General features: G+C 49.8%; 20 non-coding genes across 20 annotated transcripts; all 20 read right to left on the reverse strand.

Annotated features, from left to right (window-relative positions):
* Positions 1–565: 565 nt before the first annotated feature.
* On the reverse strand, positions 566–647 carry TRNAS-UGA (transfer RNA serine (anticodon UGA)). Its single transcript has one exon. It is a non-coding gene; the product is annotated as a tRNA-Ser (tRNA).
* Positions 648–869: 222 nt separating this feature from the next.
* TRNAS-AGA (transfer RNA serine (anticodon AGA)) lies at positions 870–951 on the reverse strand. Its single transcript has one exon. It is a non-coding gene; the product is annotated as a tRNA-Ser (tRNA).
* A 1,862-nt stretch (positions 952–2,813) lies between these two features.
* Positions 2,814–2,895, reverse strand: TRNAS-CGA (transfer RNA serine (anticodon CGA)). The gene has a single exon. It is a non-coding gene; the product is annotated as a tRNA-Ser (tRNA).
* Positions 2,896–3,465: 570 nt separating this feature from the next.
* On the reverse strand, positions 3,466–3,547 carry TRNAS-UGA (transfer RNA serine (anticodon UGA)). The gene has a single exon. It is a non-coding gene; the product is annotated as a tRNA-Ser (tRNA).
* Positions 3,548–3,769: 222 nt separating this feature from the next.
* TRNAS-AGA (transfer RNA serine (anticodon AGA)) lies at positions 3,770–3,851 on the reverse strand. Its single transcript has one exon. It is a non-coding gene; the product is annotated as a tRNA-Ser (tRNA).
* Positions 3,852–5,713: 1,862 nt separating this feature from the next.
* On the reverse strand, positions 5,714–5,795 carry TRNAS-CGA (transfer RNA serine (anticodon CGA)). Its single transcript has one exon. It is a non-coding gene; the product is annotated as a tRNA-Ser (tRNA).
* A 570-nt stretch (positions 5,796–6,365) lies between these two features.
* TRNAS-UGA (transfer RNA serine (anticodon UGA)) lies at positions 6,366–6,447 on the reverse strand. The gene has a single exon. It is a non-coding gene; the product is annotated as a tRNA-Ser (tRNA).
* Positions 6,448–6,669: 222 nt separating this feature from the next.
* On the reverse strand, positions 6,670–6,751 carry TRNAS-AGA (transfer RNA serine (anticodon AGA)). The gene has a single exon. It is a non-coding gene; the product is annotated as a tRNA-Ser (tRNA).
* A 1,862-nt stretch (positions 6,752–8,613) lies between these two features.
* TRNAS-CGA (transfer RNA serine (anticodon CGA)) lies at positions 8,614–8,695 on the reverse strand. The gene has a single exon. It is a non-coding gene; the product is annotated as a tRNA-Ser (tRNA).
* A 570-nt stretch (positions 8,696–9,265) lies between these two features.
* On the reverse strand, positions 9,266–9,347 carry TRNAS-UGA (transfer RNA serine (anticodon UGA)). Its single transcript has one exon. It is a non-coding gene; the product is annotated as a tRNA-Ser (tRNA).
* A 222-nt stretch (positions 9,348–9,569) lies between these two features.
* Positions 9,570–9,651, reverse strand: TRNAS-AGA (transfer RNA serine (anticodon AGA)). Its single transcript has one exon. It is a non-coding gene; the product is annotated as a tRNA-Ser (tRNA).
* A 1,862-nt stretch (positions 9,652–11,513) lies between these two features.
* Positions 11,514–11,595, reverse strand: TRNAS-CGA (transfer RNA serine (anticodon CGA)). The gene has a single exon. It is a non-coding gene; the product is annotated as a tRNA-Ser (tRNA).
* Positions 11,596–12,165: 570 nt separating this feature from the next.
* On the reverse strand, positions 12,166–12,247 carry TRNAS-UGA (transfer RNA serine (anticodon UGA)). Its single transcript has one exon. It is a non-coding gene; the product is annotated as a tRNA-Ser (tRNA).
* A 222-nt stretch (positions 12,248–12,469) lies between these two features.
* Positions 12,470–12,551, reverse strand: TRNAS-AGA (transfer RNA serine (anticodon AGA)). The gene has a single exon. It is a non-coding gene; the product is annotated as a tRNA-Ser (tRNA).
* Positions 12,552–14,413: 1,862 nt separating this feature from the next.
* TRNAS-CGA (transfer RNA serine (anticodon CGA)) lies at positions 14,414–14,495 on the reverse strand. The gene has a single exon. It is a non-coding gene; the product is annotated as a tRNA-Ser (tRNA).
* Positions 14,496–15,065: 570 nt separating this feature from the next.
* On the reverse strand, positions 15,066–15,147 carry TRNAS-UGA (transfer RNA serine (anticodon UGA)). Its single transcript has one exon. It is a non-coding gene; the product is annotated as a tRNA-Ser (tRNA).
* Positions 15,148–15,369: 222 nt separating this feature from the next.
* Positions 15,370–15,451, reverse strand: TRNAS-AGA (transfer RNA serine (anticodon AGA)). The gene has a single exon. It is a non-coding gene; the product is annotated as a tRNA-Ser (tRNA).
* A 1,861-nt stretch (positions 15,452–17,312) lies between these two features.
* On the reverse strand, positions 17,313–17,394 carry TRNAS-CGA (transfer RNA serine (anticodon CGA)). Its single transcript has one exon. It is a non-coding gene; the product is annotated as a tRNA-Ser (tRNA).
* A 570-nt stretch (positions 17,395–17,964) lies between these two features.
* Positions 17,965–18,046, reverse strand: TRNAS-UGA (transfer RNA serine (anticodon UGA)). Its single transcript has one exon. It is a non-coding gene; the product is annotated as a tRNA-Ser (tRNA).
* A 222-nt stretch (positions 18,047–18,268) lies between these two features.
* Positions 18,269–18,350, reverse strand: TRNAS-AGA (transfer RNA serine (anticodon AGA)). Its single transcript has one exon. It is a non-coding gene; the product is annotated as a tRNA-Ser (tRNA).
* Positions 18,351–19,878: the final 1,528 nt, after the last annotated feature.

Genomic DNA, 19,878 nt, shown 5'->3' on the forward strand with positions numbered 1-19,878 from the left:
AGGGGTGGCTGCCACTTAAGCTGAGGTTCTCACTCTCACAGCAGTCTTTTGCTTTCCCTCAGTTCACTCTGCTCCACTGCCTTCCCATCTTTGCCTATCCGTTCTACTGCAAAAAATACACTCGGTCCATACCTGCATACTGACGTGACTCAAAGGCACTATTATAAAGTTCATGTTCCTGGCCAGAGAAAAGCAAAAAGGAGGTTGTAAAAGAATGCAGTTATGACACTTTAGGAAAATAATGACACTGTCAGACGCCCCAATAAGGCTACTTCCTTCATGCATCTGATACCTCAGATGGAACTTACTGGCGAGATGATAACTGAAGTTCTTTCCCAATCTCCTTGGCTATTACTCGACATGTGTCTTCTCGACAGCTGGGGTGCACAAGTGGCAGGAGTGCCAGACAGGTAGTCTCATGCCTTCTCCGGCCACTCTTTTGATCCCATTCCCTGCCCAGTGTTTCGCCTTCCTTAGCTCTATTGAGAGTGATAGCTATATTCGGCCAGCTTGTGCAGGTGCCATTTAATATGAAGTATAAAATATCACCAAAGGTGAAGTAGCACGTAGTCGGCAGGATTTGAACCTACGCGGGGAGACCCCAATGGATTTCAAGTCCATCGCCTTAACCACTCGGCCACGACTACTTGCTTAAAGCTATGGTCCATTTTCAACGTAGCTCGTTTCTATTTCTGCTGGCGGTCTAGCCTCTGGACAGAAGCAGTCCTTTTCTAGAGAGGAAGGCCACAATGGCAAAAGTTTGAGCCCTCCCAGGCCGCTGACCCTATTAGTCCTGCTTTTGGAGCCCGCATTTATGCCAGAAGGTATTTCAAAGAATTATGGGAAAATACTGTTCACAAAAGGGACAGCGTAGTTGGCAGGATTCGAACCTGCGCGGGGATACCCCAATGGATTTCTAGTCCATCGCCTTAACCACTCGGCCACAACTACCCACACAAGTGAATCTCAACAGGGCACTTTACCTCCATCCGTAGTCTTTTTTCTTTCCGTTCACTGGACCATTTTCCCTGCTCTCCTATACATCATTCCTATTCCACAGAAGACTTTCTAAAGCGTCTCAAGCTAAAAGCAGGCATGCATGTGAAATTAGCACTCCTTGTATGTTCATGTTTTGAGACGGGGGAAAAAAATCAGGCCGGAAGAGGTGGTAGCTTTAACGTCAGGGAGATGGCAGCCACGATAGGCACCATGGCAAAACTTCTGTCTTGGAGGCCATGAATGGACTCCACAGAGAGACGGGTTGGTCTTTACAGGTATGAAAAGAAGTGCCTCGTCCAATCTAGGGCCTGTGGCTAGGCGTTTCCTGAGCTGAATTCTCCTTGGAGGAGAGTGGGCGTGTTCAGTTTCTCTGCAGACTAGTGCCTGACAGGTGAGGGAGGGGGAGCAGGATGCATTTGGCCTGGGTTCATATCTTTCTTCTGTGGCTTTAATGGTCTTTGCTTCATATTCTGTTTTACTGACTGCTTTGCATAGAGGCTGCTCCCTTGTTCTCCCACGCAGGAGGCCCTGAAGAGGAATCCCAAAAATGTCATCTGACGTAGTCGGCAGGATTTGAACATACTCGTGGAGACGCCAAATGATATCTAGTCCATCGCCTTAACCACTTGGTAACGACTACTTGGCTCTGCAAGCGGTGCCCCTTTCAACATAGCCCTTCATGTCTTCACAGGCAACCTCACTGGCTCCAGTCATTCCGCTCTGCTCCTTCCTCTTCCTCAGCAATCCTTTGCACTGGCAAGGTGCTTCTCAAAAAACAAATATAGGCACTCCTGCCAATCCACAAGTATTCCGAAGGCTTTGCTGAGGCCCTCTGCAGCCCTTCTTCTTTACAGCACATCAACTGCTGACCTTTGTTTGCCCTAAGGCTTCTGCTTCCATATTGGAGTCATCCCAGGCTTTGGTGATCCCAGCCGTCAGCCCAGCACCTCAGTTGAGCCTTTGAAAGGCTGTCAGGCCCTGCTCCTCTTTCTGTCTTGATATTCTAGCCACATTACTTAATAGGTGAGTGGAGGCGGGCCCAAGAGAGGGTAGTCTCTATGCAAATGAAGTGCTTGGGCATACCTGGGAGTGTCCTTCTGCAAGCCATTCAGCCTCCTGGCTGGTGGCAGGTTTGTTGAGGAGAGCAAGGCCGTGTTGGGCCAGTCCCAAAGCAAAGGCGAGCTCCTTCAGCAGGAGTCCATTTATGCGAGGGACCCTAAGTTACTCAGGCATATATAATAATCACCTTTAGCCCTTATAGAGAGGTTTTGGCCGATCGTGGCCGATCGGGGCCAAAGGGGCGGTGGGGTCAGAAGGCTCAGGGTAAGGGCCTCAGTAGCCTCACCTCTCTTGTTGCCCTAGGTTGCACTGTGGTCTGGGACCTGGCCAAACGCCAATCCTTTTTAACCACACCTGCAGCTCTGCCTAGGCCGAGAAGCAACAGCAGAGAGCTTCCTTCCTGCCCCTTCCTGTGCTTCCCACCAACCTCCTAAATTGACCCCTGTAGAGGAGCTAGCTGCCTTGTCCTTCCCAACAACAATTTATCCAGGCACTCACCCCAGACAGCAGGCTCGAAAAGCACAGGCAAGGCTTCTCTGCAGCTCCCCAAAATAGACAGACACAGTGTCTGAGAAGCTGTAGGCCTGGGCAGCGTACTCCTTGAGAGTTTTCATGCTGGCATTGCACAGTGCATTGTTTCACATTCTTGTCTTTGTTTTACCTGTGCTCTCAACGTTGTTGAATAATACATGCTTATTCCTGGGAAAGGAGGCATCCAAGGAAAAACCTAACACATCATTGTGAAAGAGCACCGACGTAGTCGGCAGGATTTGAACCTGCGCGGGGACACCCCAATGGATTTCGAGTCCATCGCCTTAACCACTCGGCCACGACTACTCACGAGGGGTGGCTGCCACTTAAGCTGAGGTTCTCACTCTCACAGCAGTCTTTTTCTTTCCCTCAGTTCACTCTGCTCCACTGCCTTCCCATCTTTGCCTATCCGTTCTACTGCAAAAAATACACTCGGTCCATACCTGCATACTGACGTGACTCAAAGGCACTATTATAAAGTTCATGTTCCTGGCCAGAGAAAAGCAAAAAGGAGGTTGTAAAAGAATGCAGTTATGACACTTTAGGAAAATAATGACACTGTCAGACGCCCCAATAAGGCTACTTCCTTCATGCATCTGATACCTCAGATGGAACTTACTGGCGAGATGATAACTGAAGTTCTTTCCCAATCTCCTTGGCTATTACTCGACATGTGTCTTCTCGACAGCTGGGGTGCACAAGTGGCAGGAGTGCCAGACAGGTAGTCTCATGCCTTCTCCGGCCACTCTTTTGATCCCATTCCCTGCCCAGTGTTTCGCCTTCCTTAGCTCTATTGAGAGTGATAGCTATATTCGGCCTGCTTGTGCAGATGCCATTTAATATGAAGTATAAAATATCACCAAAGGTGAAGTAGCACGTAGTCGGCAGGATTTGAACCTACGCGGGGAGACCCCAATGGATTTCAAGTCCATCGCCTTAACCACTCGGCCACGACTACTTGCTTAAAGCTATGGTCCATTTTCAACGTAGCTCGTTTCTATTTCTGCTGGCGGTCTAGCCTCTGGACAGAAGCAGTCCTTTTCTAGAGAGGAAGGCCACAATGGCAAAAGTTTGAGCCCTCCCAGGCCGCTGACCCTATTAGTCCTGCTTTTGGAGCCCGCATTTATGCCAGTAGGTATTTCAAAGAATTATGGGAAAATACTGTTCACAAAAGGGACAGCGTAGTTGGCAGGATTCGAACCTGCGCGGGGATACCCCAATGGATTTCTAGTCCATCGCCTTAACCACTCGGCCACAACTACCCACACAAGTGAATCTCAACAGGGCACTTTACCTCCATCCGTAGTCTTTTTTCTTTCCGTTCACTGGACCATTTTCCCTGCTCTCCTATACATCATTCCTATTCCACAGAAGACTTTCTAAAGCGTCTCAAGCTAAAAGCAGGCATGCATGTGAAATTAGCACTCCTTGTATGTTCATGTTTTGAGACGGGGGAAAAAAATCAGGCCGGAAGAGGTGGTAGCTTTAACGTCAGGGAGATGGCAGCCACGATAGGCACCATGGCAAAACTTCTGTCTTGGAGGCCATGAATGGACTCCACAGAGAGACGGGTTGGTCTTTACAGGTATGAAAAGAAGTGCCTCGTCCAATCTAGGGCCTGTGGCTAGGCGTTTCCTGAGCTGAATTCTCCTTGGAGGAGAGTGGGCGTGTTCAGTTTCTCTGCAGACTAGTGCCTGACAGGTGAGGGAGGGGGAGCAGGATGCATTTGGCCTGGGTTCATATCTTTCTTCTGTGGCTTTAATGGTCTTTGCTTCATATTCTGTTTTACTGACTGCTTTGCATAGAGGCTGCTCCCTTGTTCTCCCACGCAGGAGGCCCTGAAGAGGAATCCCAAAAATGTCATCTGACGTAGTCGGCAGGATTTGAACATACTCGTGGAGACGCCAAATGATATCTAGTCCATCGCCTTAACCACTTGGTAACGACTACTTGGCTCTGCAAGCGGTGCCCCTTTCAACATAGCCCTTCATGTCTTCACAGGCAACCTCACTGGCTCCAGTCATTCCGCTCTGCTCCTTCCTCTTCCTCAGCAATCCTTTGCACTGGCAAGGTGCTTCTCAAAAAACAAATATAGGCACTCCTGCCAATCCACAAGTATTCCGAAGGCTTTGCTGAGGCCCTCTGCAGCCCTTCTTCTTTACAGCACATCAACTGCTGACCTTTGTTTGCCCTAAGGCTTCTGCTTCCATATTGGAGTCATCCCAGGCTTTGGTGATCCCAGCCGTCAGCCCAGCACCTCAGTTGAGCCTTTGAAAGGCTGTCAGGCCCTGCTCCTCTTTCTGTCTTGATATTCTAGCCACATTACTTAATAGGTGAGTGGAGGCGGGCCCAAGAGAGGGTAGTCTCTATGCAAATGAAGTGCTTGGGCATACCTGGGAGTGTCCTTCTGCAAGCCATTCAGCCTCCTGGCTGGTGGCAGGTTTGTTGAGGAGAGCAAGGCCGTGTTGGGCCAGTCCCAAAGCAAAGGCGAGCTCCTTCAGCAGGAGTCCATTTATGCGAGGGACCCTAAGTTACTCAGGCATATATAATAATCACCTTTAGCCCTTATAGAGAGGTTTTGGCCGATCGTGGCCGATCGGGGCCAAAGGGGCGGTGGGGTCAGAAGGCTCAGGGTAAGGGCCTCAGTAGCCTCACCTCTCTTGTTGCCCTAGGTTGCACTGTGGTCTGGGACCTGGCCAAACGCCAATCCTTTTTAACCACACCTGCAGCTCTGCCTAGGCCGAGAAGCAACAGCAGAGAGCTTCCTTCCTGCCCCTTCCTGTGCTTCCCACCAACCTCCTAAATTGACCCCTGTAGAGGAGCTAGCTGCCTTGTCCTTCCCAACAACAATTTATCCAGGCACTCACCCCAGACAGCAGGCTCGAAAAGCACAGGCAAGGCTTCTCTGCAGCTCCCCAAAATAGACAGATACAGTGTCTGAGAAGCTGTAGGCCTGGGCAGCGTACTCCTTGAGAGTTTTCATGCTGGCATTGCACAGTGCATTGTTTCACATTCTTGTCTTTGTTTTACCTGTGCTCTCAACGTTGTTGAATAATACATGCTTATTCCTGGGAAAGGAGGCATCCAAGGAAAAACCTAACACATCATTGTGAAAGAGCACCGACGTAGTCGGCAGGATTTGAAACTGCGCGGGGACACCCCAATGGATTTCGAGTCCATCGCCTTAACCACTCGGCCACGACTACTCACGAGGGGTGGCTGCCACTTAAGCTGAGGTTCTCACTCTCACAGCAGTCTTTTGCTTTCCCTCAGTTCACTCTGCTCCACTGCCTTCCCATCTTTGCCTATCCGTTCTACTGCAAAAAATACACTCGGTCCATACCTGCATACTGACGTGACTCAAAGGCACTATTATAAAGTTCATGTTCCTGGCCAGAGAAAAGCAAAAAGGAGGTTGTAAAAGAATGCAGTTATGACACTTTAGGAAAATAATGACACTGTCAGACGCCCCAATAAGGCTACTTCCTTCATGCATCTGATACCTCAGATGGAACTTACTGGCGAGATGATAACTGAAGTTCTTTCCCAATCTCCTTGGCTATTACTCGACATGTGTCTTCTCGACAGCTGGGGTGCACAAGTGGCAGGAGTGCCAGACAGGTAGTCTCATGCCTTCTCCGGCCACTCTTTTGATCCCATTCCCTGCCCAGTGTTTCGCCTTCCTTAGCTCTATTGAGAGTGATAGCTATATTCGGCCAGCTTGTGCAGATGCCATTTAATATGAAGTATAAAATATCACCAAAGGTGAAGTAGCACGTAGTCGGCAGGATTTGAACCTACGCGGGGAGACCCCAATGGATTTCAAGTCCATCGCCTTAACCACTCGGCCACGACTACTTGCTTAAAGCTATGGTCCATTTTCAACGTAGCTCGTTTCTATTTCTGCTGGCGGTCTAGCCTCTGGACAGAAGCAGTCCTTTTCTAGAGAGGAAGGCCACAATGGCAAAAGTTTGAGCCCTCCCAGGCCGCTGACCCTATTAGTCCTGCTTTTGGAGCCCGCATTTATGCCAGAAGGTATTTCAAAGAATTATGGGAAAATACTGTTCACAAAAGGGACAGCGTAGTTGGCAGGATTCGAACCTGCGCGGGGATACCCCAATGGATTTCTAGTCCATCGCCTTAACCACTCGGCCACAACTACCCACACAAGTGAATCTCAACAGGGCACTTTACCTCCATCCGTAGTCTTTTTTCTTTCCGTTCACTGGACCATTTTCCCTGCTCTCCTATACATCATTCCTATTCCACAGAAGACTTTCTAAAGCGTCTCAAGCTAAAAGCAGGCATGCATGTGAAATTAGCACTCCTTGTATGTTCATGTTTTGAGACGGGGGAAAAAAATCAGGCCGGAAGAGGTGGTAGCTTTAACGTCAGGGAGATGGCAGCCACGATAGGCACCATGGCAAAACTTCTGTCTTGGAGGCCATGAATGGACTCCACAGAGAGACGGGTTGGTCTTTACAGGTATGAAAAGAAGTGCCTCGTCCAATCTAGGGCCTGTGGCTAGGCGTTTCCTGAGCTGAATTCTCCTTGGAGGAGAGTGGGCGTGTTCAGTTTCTCTGCAGACTAGTGCCTGACAGGTGAGGGAGGGGGAGCAGGATGCATTTGGCCTGGGTTCATATCTTTCTTCTGTGGCTTTAATGGTCTTTGCTTCATATTCTGTTTTACTGACTGCTTTGCATAGAGGCTGCTCCCTTGTTCTCCCACGCAGGAGGCCCTGAAGAGGAATCCCAAAAATGTCATCTGACGTAGTCGGCAGGATTTGAACATACTCGTGGAGACGCCAAATGATATCTAGTCCATCGCCTTAACCACTTGGTAACGACTACTTGGCTCTGCAAGCGGTGCCCCTTTCAACATAGCCCTTCATGTCTTCACAGGCAACCTCACTGGCTCCAGTCATTCCGCTCTGCTCCTTCCTCTTCCTCAGCAATCCTTTGCACTGGCAAGGTGCTTCTCAAAAAACAAATATAGGCACTCCTGCCAATCCACAAGTATTCCGAAGGCTTTGCTGAGGCCCTCTGCAGCCCTTCTTCTTTACAGCACATCAACTGCTGACCTTTGTTTGCCCTAAGGCTTCTGCTTCCATATTGGAGTCATCCCAGGCTTTGGTGATCCCAGCCGTCAGCCCAGCACCTCAGTTGAGCCTTTGAAAGGCTGTCAGGCCCTGCTCCTCTTTCTGTCTTGATATTCTAGCCACATTACTTAATAGGTGAGTGGAGGCGGGCCCAAGAGAGGGTAGTCTCTATGCAAATGAAGTGCTTGGGCATACCTGGGAGTGTCCTTCTGCAAGCCATTCAGCCTCCTGGCTGGTGGCAGGTTTGTTGAGGAGAGCAAGGCCGTGTTGGGCCAGTCCCAAAGCAAAGGCGAGCTCCTTCAGCAGGAGTCCATTTATGCGAGGGACCCTAAGTTACTCAGGCATATATAATAATCACCTTTAGCCCTTATAGAGAGGTTTTGGCCGATCGTGGCCGATCGGGGCCAAAGGGGCGGTGGGGTCAGAAGGCTCAGGGTAAGGGCCTCAGTAGCCTCACCTCTCTTGTTGCCCTAGGTTGCACTGTGGTCTGGGACCTGGCCAAACGCCAATCCTTTTTAACCACACCTGCAGCTCTGCCTAGGCCGAGAAGCAACAGCAGAGAGCTTCCTTCCTGCCCCTTCCTGTGCTTCCCACCAACCTCCTAAATTGACCCCTGTAGAGGAGCTAGCTGCCTTGTCCTTCCCAACAACAATTTATCCAGGCACTCACCCCAGACAGCAGGCTCGAAAAGCACAGGCAAGGCTTCTCTGCAGCTCCCCAAAATAGACAGACACAGTGTCTGAGAAGCTGTAGGCCTGGGCAGCGTACTCCTTGAGAGTTTTCATGCTGGCATTGCACAGTGCATTGTTTCACATTCTTGTCTTTGTTTTACCTGTGCTCTCAACGTTGTTGAATAATACATGCTTATTCCTGGGAAAGGAGGCATCCAAGGAAAAACCTAACACATCATTGTGAAAGAGCACCGACGTAGTCGGCAGGATTTGAACCTGCGCGGGGACACCCCAATGGATTTCGAGTCCATCGCCTTAACCACTCGGCCACGACTACTCACGAGGGGTGGCTGCCACTTAAGCTGAGGTTCTCACTCTCACAGCAGTCTTTTTCTTTCCCTCAGTTCACTCTGCTCCACTGCCTTCCCATCTTTGCCTATCCGTTCTACTGCAAAAAATACACTCGGTCCATACCTGCATACTGACGTGACTCAAAGGCACTATTATAAAGTTCATGTTCCTGGCCAGAGAAAAGCAAAAAGGAGGTTGTAAAAGAATGCAGTTATGACACTTTAGGAAAATAATGACACTGTCAGACGCCCCAATAAGGCTACTTCCTTCATGCATCTGATACCTCAGATGGAACTTACTGGCGAGATGATAACTGAAGTTCTTTCCCAATCTCCTTGGCTATTACTCGACATGTGTCTTCTCGACAGCTGGGGTGCACAAGTGGCAGGAGTGCCAGACAGGTAGTCTCATGCCTTCTCCGGCCACTCTTTTGATCCCATTCCCTGCCCAGTGTTTCGCCTTCCTTAGCTCTATTGAGAGTGATAGCTATATTCGGCCTGCTTGTGCAGATGCCATTTAATATGAAGTATAAAATATCACCAAAGGTGAAGTAGCACGTAGTCGGCAGGATTTGAACCTACGCGGGGAGACCCCAATGGATTTCAAGTCCATCGCCTTAACCACTCGGCCACGACTACTTGCTTAAAGCTATGGTCCATTTTCAACGTAGCTCGTTTCTATTTCTGCTGGCGGTCTAGCCTCCGGACAGAAGCAGTCCTTTTCTAGAGAGGAAGGCCACAATGGCAAAAGTTTGAGCCCTCCCAGGCCGCTGACCCTATTAGTCCTGCTTTTGGAGCCCGCATTTATGCCAGTAGGTATTTCAAAGAATTATGGGAAAATACTGTTCACAAAAGGGACAGCGTAGTTGGCAGGATTCGAACCTGCGCGGGGATACCCCAATGGATTTCTAGTCCATCGCCTTAACCACTCGGCCACAACTACCCACACAAGTGAATCTCAACAGGGCACTTTACCTCCATCCGTAGTCTTTTTTCTTTCCGTTCACTGGACCATTTTCCCTGCTCTCCTATACATCATTCCTATTCCACAGAAGACTTTCTAAAGCGTCTCAAGCTAAAAGCAGGCATGCATGTGAAATTAGCACTCCTTGTATGTTCATGTTTTGAGACGGGGGAAAAAAATCAGGCCGGAAGAGGTGGTAGCTTTAACGTCAGGGAGATGGCAGCCACGATAGGCACCATGGCAAAACTTCTGTCTTGGAGGCCATGAATGGACTCCACAGAGAGACGGGTTGGTCTTTACAGGTATGAAAAGAAGTGCCTCGTCCAATCTAGGGCCTGTGGCTAGGCGTTTCCTGAGCTGAATTCTCCTTGGAGGAGAGTGGGCGTGTTCAGTTTCTCTGCAGACTAGTGCCTGACAGGTGAGGGAGGGGGAGCAGGATGCATTTGGCCTGGGTTCATATCTTTCTTCTGTGGCTTTAATGGTCTTTGCTTCATATTCTGTTTTACTGACTGCTTTGCATAGAGGCTGCTCCCTTGTTCTCCCACGCAGGAGGCCCTGAAGAGGAATCCCAAAAATGTCATCTGACGTAGTCGGCAGGATTTGAACATACTCGTGGAGACGCCAAATGATATCTAGTCCATCGCCTTAACCACTTGGTAACGACTACTTGGCTCTGCAAGCGGTGCCCCTTTCAACATAGCCCTTCATGTCTTCACAGGCAACCTCACTGGCTCCAGTCATTCCGCTCTGCTCCTTCCTCTTCCTCAGCAATCCTTTGCACTGGCAAGGTGCTTCTCAAAAAACAAATATAGGCACTCCTGCCAATCCACAAGTATTCCGAAGGCTTTGCTGAGGCCCTCTGCAGCCCTTCTTCTTTACAGCACATCAACTGCTGACCTTTGTTTGCCCTAAGGCTTCTGCTTCCATATTGGAGTCATCCCAGGCTTTGGTGATCCCAGCCGTCAGCCCAGCACCTCAGTTGAGCCTTTGAAAGGCTGTCAGGCCCTGCTCCTCTTTCTGTCTTGATATTCTAGCCACATTACTTAATAGGTGAGTGGAGGCGGGCCCAAGAGAGGGTAGTCTCTATGCAAATGAAGTGCTTGGGCATACCTGGGAGTGTCCTTCTGCAAGCCATTCAGCCTCCTGGCTGGTGGCAGGTTTGTTGAGGAGAGCAAGGCCGTGTTGGGCCAGTCCCAAAGCAAAGGCGAGCTCCTTCAGCAGGAGTCCATTTATGCGAGGGACCCTAAGTTACTCAGGCATATATAATAATCACCTTTAGCCCTTATAGAGAGGTTTTGGCCGATCGTGGCCGATCGGGGCCAAAGGGGCGGTGGGGTCAGAAGGCTCAGGGTAAGGGCCTCAGTAGCCTCACCTCTCTTGTTGCCCTAGGTTGCACTGTGGTCTGGGACCTGGCCAAACGCCAATCCTTTTTAACCACACCTGCAGCTCTGCCTAGGCCGAGAAGCAACAGCAGAGAGCTTCCTTCCTGCCCCTTCCTGTGCTTCCCACCAACCTCCTAAATTGACCCCTGTAGAGGAGCTAGCTGCCTTGTCCTTCCCAACAACAATTTATCCAGGCACTCACCCCAGACAGCAGGCTCGAAAAGCACAGGCAAGGCTTCTCTGCAGCTCCCCAAAATAGACAGATACAGTGTCTGAGAAGCTGTAGGCCTGGGCAGCGTACTCCTTGAGAGTTTTCATGCTGGCATTGCACAGTGCATTGTTTCACATTCTTGTCTTTGTTTTACCTGTGCTCTCAACGTTGTTGAATAATACATGCTTATTCCTGGGAAAGGAGGCATCCAAGGAAAAACCTAACACATCATTGTGAAAGAGCACCGACGTAGTCGGCAGGATTTGAAACTGCGCGGGGACACCCCAATGGATTTCGAGTCCATCGCCTTAACCACTCGGCCACGACTACTCACGAGGGGTGGCTGCCACTTAAGCTGAGGTTCTCACTCTCACAGCAGTCTTTTGCTTTCCCTCAGTTCACTCTGCTCCACTGCCTTCCCATCTTTGCCTATCCGTTCTACTGCAAAAAATACACTCGGTCCATACCTGCATACTGACGTGACTCAAAGGCACTATTATAAAGTTCATGTTCCTGGCCAGAGAAAAGCAAAAAGGAGGTTGTAAAAGAATGCAGTTATGACACTTTAGGAAAATAATGACACTGTCAGACGCCCCAATAAGGCTACTTCCTTCATGCATCTGATACCTCAGATGGAACTTACTGGCGAGATGATAACTGAAGTTCTTTCCCAATCTCCTTGGCTATTACTCGACATGTGTCTTCTCGACAGCTGGGGTGCACAAGTGGCAGGAGTGCCAGACAGGTAGTCTCATGCCTTCTCCGGCCACTCTTTTGATCCCATTCCCTGCCCAGTGTTTCGCCTTCCTTAGCTCTATTGAGAGTGATAGCTATATTCGGCCAGCTTGTGCAGATGCCATTTAATATGAAGTATAAAATATCACCAAAGGTGAAGTAGCACGTAGTCGGCAGGATTTGAACCTACGCGGGGAGACCCCAATGGATTTCAAGTCCATCGCCTTAACCACTCGGCCACGACTACTTGCTTAAAGCTATGGTCCATTTTCAACGTAGCTCGTTTCTATTTCTGCTGGCGGTCTAGCCTCTGGACAGAAGCAGTCCTTTTCTAGAGAGGAAGGCCACAATGGCAAAAGTTTGAGCCCTCCCAGGCCGCTGACCCTATTAGTCCTGCTTTTGGAGCCCGCATTTATGCCAGAAGGTATTTCAAAGAATTATGGGAAAATACTGTTCACAAAAGGGACAGCGTAGTTGGCAGGATTCGAACCTGCGCGGGGATACCCCAATGGATTTCTAGTCCATCGCCTTAACCACTCGGCCACAACTACCCACACAAGTGAATCTCAACAGGGCACTTTACCTCCATCCGTAGTCTTTTTTCTTTCCGTTCACTGGACCATTTTCCCTGCTCTCCTATACATCATTCCTATTCCACAGAAGACTTTCTAAAGCGTCTCAAGCTAAAAGCAGGCATGCATGTGAAATTAGCACTCCTTGTATGTTCATGTTTTGAGACGGGGGAAAAAAATCAGGCCGGAAGAGGTGGTAGCTTTAACGTCAGGGAGATGGCAGCCACGATAGGCACCATGGCAAAACTTCTGTCTTGGAGGCCATGAATGGACTCCACAGAGAGACGGGTTGGTCTTTACAGGTATGAAAAGAAGTGCCTCGTCCAATCTAGGGCCTGTGGCTAGGCGTTTCCTGAGCTGAATTCTCCTTGGAGGAGAGTGGGCGTGTTCAGTTTCTCTGCAGACTAGTGCCTGACAGGTGAGGGAGGGGGAGCAGGATGCATTTGGCCTGGGTTCATATCTTTCTTCTGTGGCTTTAATGGTCTTTGCTTCATATTCTGTTTTACTGACTGCTTTGCATAGAGGCTGCTCCCTTGTTCTCCCACGCAGGAGGCCCTGAAGAGGAATCCCAAAAATGTCATCTGACGTAGTCGGCAGGATTTGAACATACTCGTGGAGACGCCAAATGATATCTAGTCCATCGCCTTAACCACTTGGTAACGACTACTTGGCTCTGCAAGCGGTGCCCCTTTCAACATAGCCCTTCATGTCTTCACAGGCAACCTCACTGGCTCCAGTCATTCCGCTCTGCTCCTTCCTCTTCCTCAGCAATCCTTTGCACTGGCAAGGTGCTTCTCAAAAAACAAATATAGGCACTCCTGCCAATCCACAAGTATTCCGAAGGCTTTGCTGAGGCCCTCTGCAGCCCTTCTTCTTTACAGCACATCAACTGCTGACCTTTGTTTGCCCTAAGGCTTCTGCTTCCATATTGGAGTCATCCCAGGCTTTGGTGATCCCAGCCGTCAGCCCAGCACCTCAGTTGAGCCTTTGAAAGGCTGTCAGGCCCTGCTCCTCTTTCTGTCTTGATATTCTAGCCACATTACTTAATAGGTGAGTGGAGGCGGGCCCAAGAGAGGGTAGTCTCTATGCAAATGAAGTGCTTGGGCATACCTGGGAGTGTCCTTCTGCAAGCCATTCAGCCTCCTGGCTGGTGGCAGGTTTGTTGAGGAGAGCAAGGCCGTGTTGGGCCAGTCCCAAAGCAAAGGCGAGCTCCTTCAGCAGGAGTCCATTTATGCGAGGGACCCTAAGTTACTCAGGCATATATAATAATCACCTTTAGCCCTTATAGAGAGGTTTTGGCCGATCGTGGCCGATCGGGGCCAAAGGGGCGGTGGGGTCAGAAGGCTCAGGGTAAGGGCCTCAGTAGCCTCACCTCTCTTGTTGCCCTAGGTTGCACTGTGGTCTGGGACCTGGCCAAACGCCAATCCTTTTTAACCACACCTGCAGCTCTGCCTAGGCCGAGAAGCAACAGCAGAGAGCTTCCTTCCTGCCCCTTCCTGTGCTTCCCACCAACCTCCTAAATTGACCCCTGTAGAGGAGCTAGCTGCCTTGTCCTTCCCAACAACAATTTATCCAGGCACTCACCCCAGACAGCAGGCTCGAAAAGCACAGGCAAGGCTTCTCTGCAGCTCCCCAAAATAGACAGACACAGTGTCTGAGAAGCTGTAGGCCTGGGCAGCGTACTCCTTGAGAGTTTTCATGCTGGCATTGCACAGTGCATTGTTTCACATTCTTGTCTTTGTTTTACCTGTGCTCTCAACGTTGTTGAATAATACATGCTTATTCCTGGGAAAGGAGGCATCCAAGGAAAAACCTAACACATCATTGTGAAAGAGCACCGACGTAGTCGGCAGGATTTGAACCTGCGCGGGGACACCCCAATGGATTTCGAGTCCATCGCCTTAACCACTCGGCCACGACTACTCACGAGGGGTGGCTGCCACTTAAGCTGAGGTTCTCACTCTCACAGCAGTCTTTTTCTTTCCCTCAGTTCACTCTGCTCCACTGCCTTCCCATCTTTGCCTATCCGTTCTACTGCAAAAAATACACTCGGTCCATACCTGCATACTGACGTGACTCAAAGGCACTATTATAAAGTTCATGTTCCTGGCCAGAGAAAAGCAAAAAGGAGGTTGTAAAAGAATGCAGTTATGACACTTTAGGAAAATAATGACACTGTCAGACGCCCCAATAAGGCTACTTCCTTCATGCATCTGATACCTCAGATGGAACTTACTGGCGAGATGATAACTGAAGTTCTTTCCCAATCTCCTTGGCTATTACTCGACACATGTCTTCTCGACAGCTGGGGTGCACAAGTGGCAGGAGTGCCAGACAGGTAGTCTCATGCCTTCTCCGGCCACTCTTTTGATCCCATTCCCTGCCCAGTGTTTCGCCTTCCTTAGCTCTATTGAGAGTGATAGCTATATTCGGCCTGCTTGTGCAGATGCCATTTAATATGAAGTATAAAATATCACCAAAGGTGAAGTAGCACGTAGTCGGCAGGATTTGAACCTACGCGGGGAGACCCCAATGGATTTCAAGTCCATCGCCTTAACCACTCGGCCACGACTACTTGCTTAAAGCTATGGTCCATTTTCAACGTAGCTCGTTTCTATTTCTGCTGGCGGTCTAGCCTCCTGACAGAAGCAGTCCTTTTCTAGAGAGGAAGGCCACAATGGCAAAAGTTTGAGCCCTCCCAGGCCGCTGACCCTATTAGTCCTGCTTTTGGAGCCCGCATTTATGCCAGTAGGTATTTCAAAGAATTATGGGAAAATACTGTTCACAAAAGGGACAGCGTAGTTGGCAGGATTCGAACCTGCGCGGGGATACCCCAATGGATTTCTAGTCCATCGCCTTAACCACTCGGCCACAACTACCCACACAAGTGAATCTCAACAGGGCACTTTACCTCCATCCGTAGTCTTTTTTCTTTCCGTTCACTGGACCATTTTCCCTGCTCTCCTATACATCATTCCTATTCCACAGAAGACTTTCTAAAGCGTCTCAAGCTAAAAGCAGGCATGCATGTGAAATTAGCACTCCTTGTATGTTCATGTTTTGAGACGGGGAAAAAAATCAGGCCGGAAGAGGTGGTAGCTTTAACGTCAGGGAGATGGCAGCCACGATAGGCACCATGGCAAAACTTCTGTCTTGGAGGCCATGAATGGACTCCACAGAGAGACGGGTTGGTCTTTACAGGTATGAAAAGAAGTGCCTCGTCCAATCTAGGGCCTGTGGCTAGGCGTTTCCTGAGCTGAATTCTCCTTGGAGGAGAGTGGGCGTGTTCAGTTTCTCTGCAGACTAGTGCCTGACAGGTGAGGGAGGGGGAGCAGGATGCATTTGGCCTGGGTTCATATCTTTCTTCTGTGGCTTTAATGGTCTTTGCTTCATATTCTGTTTTACTGACTGCTTTGCATAGAGGCTGCTCCCTTGTTCTCCCACGCAGGAGGCCCTGAAGAGGAATCCCAAAAATGTCATCTGACGTAGTCGGCAGGATTTGAACATACTCGTGGAGACGCCAAATGATATCTAGTCCATCGCCTTAACCACTTGGTAACGACTACTTGGCTCTGCAAGCGGTGCCCCTTTCAACATAGCCCTTCATGTCTTCACAGGCAACCTCACTGGCTCCAGTCATTCCGCTCTGCTCCTTCCTCTTCCTCAGCAATCCTTTGCACTGGCAAGGTGCTTCTCAAAAAACAAATATAGGCACTCCTGCCAATCCACAAGTATTCCGAAGGCTTTGCTGAGGCCCTCTGCAGCCCTTCTTCTTTACAGCACATCAACTGCTGACCTTTGTTTGCCCTAAGGCTTCTGCTTCCATATTGGAGTCATCCCAGGCTTTGGTGATCCCAGCCGTCAGCCCAGCACCTCAGTTGAGCCTTTGAAAGGCTGTCAGGCCCTGCTCCTCTTTCTGTCTTGATATTCTAGCCACATTACTTAATAGGTGAGTGGAGGCGGGCCCAAGAGAGGGTAGTCTCTATGCAAATGAAGTGCTTGGGCATACCTGGGAGTGTCCTTCTGCAAGCCATTCAGCCTCCTGGCTGGTGGCAGGTTTGTTGAGGAGAGCAAGGCCGTGTTGGGCCAGTCCCAAAGCAAAGGCGAGCTCCTTCAGCAGGAGTCCATTTATGCGAGGGACCCTAAGTTACTCAGGCATATATAATAATCACCTTTAGCCCTTATAGAGAGGTTTTGGCCGATCGTGGCCGATCGGGGCCAAAGGGGCGGTGGGGTCAGAAGGCTCAGGGTAAGGGCCTCAGTAGCCTCACCTCTCTTGTTGCCCTAGGTTGCACTGTGGTCTGGGACCTGGCCAAACGCCAATCCTTTTTAACCACACCTGCAGCTCTGCCTAGGCCGAGAAGCAACAGCAGAGAGCTTCCTTCCTGCCCCTTCCTGTGCTTCCCACCAACCTCCTAAATTGACCCCTGTAGAGGAGCTAGCTGCCTTGTCCTTCCCAACAACAATTTATCCAGGCACTCACCCCAGACAGCAGGCTCGAAAAGCACAGGCAAGGCTTCTCTGCAGCTCCCCAAAATAGACAGACACAGTGTCTGAGAAGCTGTAGGCCTGGGCAGCGTACTCCTTGAGAGTTTTCATGCTGGCATTGCACAGTGCATTGTTTCACATTCTTGTCTTTGTTTTACCTGTGCTCTCAACGTTGTTGAATAATACATGCTTATTCCTGGGAAAGGAGGCATCCAAGGAAAAACCTAACACATCATTGTGAAAGAGCACCGACGTAGTCGGCAGGATTTGAACCTGCGCGGGGACACCCCAATGGATTTCGAGTCCATCGCCTTAACCACTCGGCCACGACTACTCACGAGGGGTGGCTGCCACTTAAGCTGAGGTTCTCACTCTCACAGCAGTCTTTTTCTTTCCCTCAGTTCACTCTGCTCCACTGCCTTCCCATCTTTGCCTATCCGTTCTACTGCAAAAAATACACTCGGTCCATACCTGCATACTGACGTGACTCAAAGGCACTATTATAAAGTTCATGTTCCTGGCCAGAGAAAAGCAAAAAGGAGGTTGTAAAAGAATGCAGTTATGACACTTTAGGAAAATAATGACACTGTCAGACGCCCCAATAAGGCTACTTCCTTCATGCATCTGATACCTCAGATGGAACTTACTGGCGAGATGATAACTGAAGTTCTTTCCCAATCTCCTTGGCTATTACTCGACATGTGTCTTCTCGACAGCTGGGGTGCACAAGTGGCAGGAGTGCCAGACAGGTAGTCTCATGCCTTCTCCGGCCACTCTTTTGATCCCATTCCCTGCCCAGTGTTTCGCCTTCCTTAGCTCTATTGAGAGTGATAGCTATATTCGGCCTGCTTGTGCAGATGCCATTTAATATGAAGTATAAAATATCACCAAAGGTGAAGTAGCACGTAGTCGGCAGGATTTGAACCTACGCGGGGAGACCCCAATGGATTTCAAGTCCATCGCCTTAACCACTCGGCCACGACTACTTGCTTAAAGCTATGGTCCATTTTCAACGTAGCTCGTTTCTATTTCTGCTGGCGGTCTAGCCTCTGGACAGAAGCAGTCCTTTTCTAGAGAGGAAGGCCACAATGGCAAAAGTTTGAGCCCTCCCAGGCCGCTGACCCTATTAGTCCTGCTTTTGGAGCCCGCATTTATGCCAGTAGGTATTTCAAAGAATTATGGGAAAATACTGTTCACAAAAGGGACAGCGTAGTTGGCAGGATTCGAACCTGCGCGGGGATACCCCAATGGATTTCTAGTCCATCGCCTTAACCACTCGGCCACAACTACCCACACAAGTGAATCTCAACAGGGCACTTTACCTCCATCCGTAGTCTTTTTTCTTTCCGTTCACTGGACCATTTTCCCTGCTCTCCTATACATCATTCCTATTCCACAGAAGACTTTCTAAAGCGTCTCAAGCTAAAAGCAGGCATGCATGTGAAATTAGCACTCCTTGTATGTTCATGTTTTGAGACGGGGGAAAAAAATCAGGCCGGAAGAGGTGGTAGCTTTAACGTCAGGGAGATGGCAGCCACGATAGGCACCATGGCAAAACTTCTGTCTTGGAGGCCATGAATGGACTCCACAGAGAGACGGGTTGGTCTTTACAGGTATGAAAAGAAGTGCCTCGTCCAATCTAGGGCCTGTGGCTAGGCGTTTCCTGAGCTGAATTCTCCTTGGAGGAGAGTGGGCGTGTTCAGTTTCTCTGCAGACTAGTGCCTGACAGGTGAGGGAGGGGGAGCAGGATGCATTTGGCCTGGGTTCATATCTTTCTTCTGTGGCTTTAATGGTCTTTGCTTCATATTCTGTTTTACTGACTGCTTTGCATAGAGGCTGCTCCCTTGTTCTCCCACGCAGGAGGCCCTGAAGAGGAATCCCAAAAATGTCATCTGACGTAGTCGGCAGGATTTGAACATACTCGTGGAGACGCCAAATGATATCTAGTCCATCGCCTTAACCACTTGGTAACGACTACTTGGCTCTGCAAGCGGTGCCCCTTTCAACATAGCCCTTCATGTCTTCACAGGCAACCTCACTGGCTCCAGTCATTCCGCTCTGCTCCTTCCTCTTCCTCAGCAATCCTTTGCACTGGCAAGGTGCTTCTCAAAAAACAAATATAGGCACTCCTGCCAATCCACAAGTATTCCGAAGGCTTTGCTGAGGCCCTCTGCAGCCCTTCTTCTTTACAGCACATCAACTGCTGACCTTTGTTTGCCCTAAGGCTTCTGCTTCCATATTGGAGTCATCCCAGGCTTTGGTGATCCCAGCCGTCAGCCCAGCACCTCAGTTGAGCCTTTGAAAGGCTGTCAGGCCCTGCTCCTCTTTCTGTCTTGATATTCTAGCCACATTACTTAATAGGTGAGTGGAGGCGGGCCCAAGAGAGGGTAGTCTCTATGCAAATGAAGTGCTTGGGCATACCTGGGAGTGTCCTTCTGCAAGCCATTCAGCCTCCTGGCTGGTGGCAGGTTTGTTGAGGAGAGCAAGGCCGTGTTGGGCCAGTCCCAAAGCAAAGGCGAGCTCCTTCAGCAGGAGTCCATTTATGCGAGGGACCCTAAGTTACTCAGGCATATATAATAATCACCTTTAGCCCTTATAGAGAGGTTTTGGCCGATCGTGGCCGATCGGGGCCAAAGGGGCGGTGGGGTCAGAAGGCTCAGGGTAAGGGCCTCAGTAGCCTCACCTCTCTTGTTGCCCTAGGTTGCACTGTGGTCTGGGACCTGGCCAAACGCCAATCCTTTTTAACCACACCTGCAGCTCTGCCTAGGCCGAGAAGCAACAGCAGAGAGCTTCCTTCCTGCCCCTTCCTGTGCTTCCC

Source organism: Pleurodeles waltl, unplaced genomic scaffold, assembly GCF_031143425.1.
Source record: "Pleurodeles waltl isolate 20211129_DDA unplaced genomic scaffold, aPleWal1.hap1.20221129 scaffold_225, whole genome shotgun sequence".
Taxonomy (NCBI): Eukaryota; Metazoa; Chordata; class Amphibia; order Caudata; family Salamandridae; genus Pleurodeles; species Pleurodeles waltl.